The following is a 2,640-nucleotide window of genomic DNA, read 5'->3' as shown; positions in this document are numbered from 1 at the left end:
CAAGATGTCTTTGCTTAACACACACACACACACACACACACACACACACACACACACCATCGTGCCAATTTGTTCATCCTGACTGACTTCACTTAAGGAAATTGAAAAAGGTGAGAGGGATACCAGAAAGAGGTAGACCTAAATGATATTTATTTTTTATGTATATTTTCAGTGGCTGTATTTAAGCAAAATTAGCTATCTGTGCAATTTGATTTCTTTTATTTTTTTTGTGTGGCATTCATACTTACTTTTATTGTTGCCCAAATCCTCAAGATGCTAAAAGACTTAACTAATTTTTAAGAGTCCAATCTGCACTTATGTTTTACTGCCACCAGGTGTTATAGATGCAGGAGTTGTGCTAACTCTTTCCAAATTACCTTAGAGAATATGGAATTTGTTTGGCACGGGGGCATAGAGATGATAACATTTAGGAATAAAAGCACCTAAACCAAATGCAATTGGTGTAAAAGTCAATAAGAAAAGTGAGAGATATGTGAATTACCCAGCCTATCAAATCACAAAGTATAATTACCATGTCAATGTAATAACAATTATTTTCTAATTAAATATATTTTATTAATTTAAAGGACTTCAAATACTATTTTATAATATACTATGTTTTTATTTGCCAATAGAAAAAATATTATTAAGGTAACTGAATAATTAAGTAGTAGTTCAGTAAAGGATAATCATGTTTCTAAATTGTATGTAATCAATGTGCTTTGTGTTAAATTTGAGGAAATTCATTTAAAGTGTCTCTTCTCTTCAGTGTGCAAAGAACAAATGTAGAGCAAAATTGTGTCTTAAAATTATATTTAAAACAAGCTAATATTACCCCACACTCCATTAACAAGATCTGACATAGGAGACTTTTTGACTGACCATTGCCTATACTTTAATAAAAGAAGAGGTGGAGTCTTTACCCTTGGCTGAATAATTCTTCTTATTATTATTATTATTATTTTACTTTAAGTTCTAGGGTACATGTGCACAACGTGCAGGTTTGTTACATATATATATATGTGCCATGTTGGTGTGCTGCACCCATTAACTCGTCATTTATATTAGGTATATCTCCTAATGCTATCCCTCCACCTTCCCCCACCCCACAACAGGCCCCAGTGTGTGATGTTCCCCTTCCTGTGTCCAGGTATTCTCATTGTTCAATTCTCACCTATGAGTGAGAACATGTGGTGTTTGGTTTTTCTGTTCCTGTGATAGTTTGCTGAGAATGATGGTTTCCAGCTGCATCCATGTCCCTACAAAGGACATGAGCTCATCCTTTTTTATGGCTGCATAGTATTCCATGGGGTATATATGCCACATTTTCTTAATCCAGTCTGTCATTGATGGACATTTGGGTTGGTTCTAAGTCTTTGCTATTGTGAATAGTGCTGCAGTAAACATACGTGTGCATGTGTCTTTATAGCAGCATGATTTATAATCCTTTGGGTATATACCCAGTAGTGGGATGGCTGGGTCAAATGGTATCTCTAGTTCTAGATCCTTGAGGAATCGCCACACTGTCTTCCACAATGGTTGAACTAGTTTACAGTCCCACCAACAGTGTAAAAGTGTTCCTATTTCTCCACATCCTCTCCAGCACCTGTTGTTTCCTGACTTTTTAATGACTGCCATTCTAATTGGTGTGAGATGGTATCTCATTGTGGTTTTCTTTTGCATTTCTCTGATGACCAGTGATGATGAGCATTTTTTTCATGTGTCTTTTGGCTGCATAAATGTCTTCTTTTGAGAAGTGTCTGTTCATATCCTTTGCCCACTTTTTGATGGGATTGTTTGTTTTTTTCTTGTAAATTTGTTTGAGTTCTTTGTAGGTTCTGGATATTAGCCCTTTTTCAGATAAGTAGACTGTAAAAATTTTCTCCCATTCTGTAGGTTGCCTGTTCACTTTGATGGTAGTTTCTTTTGCTGTGCAGAAGCTCTTTAGTTTAATTAGATCCCGTTTGTCAATTTTGGCTTTTGTTGCCATTGCTTTTGGTGTTTTAGACATGAAGTCCTTGCCCATGCCTATGTCCTGAATGGTATATGAAGGACCTCTTCAAAGAGAACTACAAACCACTGCTCAATGAAATAAAAGAGGACACAAACAAATGGAAGAACATTTCATGCTCATGGATAGGAAGAATCAATATCATGAAAATGGCCATAATGCCCAAGGTAATATATAGATTCAATGCCATCCCCATTAGGCTACCAATGACTTTCTTCATAGAATTGCAAAAAACTACTTTAAAGTTCATGTGGAACCAAAAAAGAGCATGCATTGCCAAGACAATCCTAAGCCAAAAGGACAAAGCTGGAGGCATCACACTACCTGACTTCAAACTATACTACAAGGCTACAGTAACCAAAACAGCATGGTACTGGTACCAAAACAGAGATATAGACCAATGGAACAGAACAGTGCCCTCAGAAATAATACCACACATCTACAACCATCTGATCTTTGACAAACCTGACAAAAACAGGAAATGGGGAAAGGATTCCCTATTTAATAAATGGTGCTGGGAAAGCTGACTGGCCATATGTAGAAAGCTGAAACTGGATCCCTTCCTTGCACCTAATGTGAAAATTAATTCAAGATGGATTAGAGACTTAAATGTTAGACCTAAAACCATA

This window comes from Mandrillus leucophaeus, unplaced genomic scaffold, assembly GCF_000951045.1.
Source record: "Mandrillus leucophaeus isolate KB7577 unplaced genomic scaffold, Mleu.le_1.0 Scaffold970, whole genome shotgun sequence".
NCBI classification, from domain to species: Eukaryota; Metazoa; Chordata; class Mammalia; order Primates; family Cercopithecidae; genus Mandrillus; species Mandrillus leucophaeus.
This window is presented reverse-complemented; position numbering follows the sequence as displayed.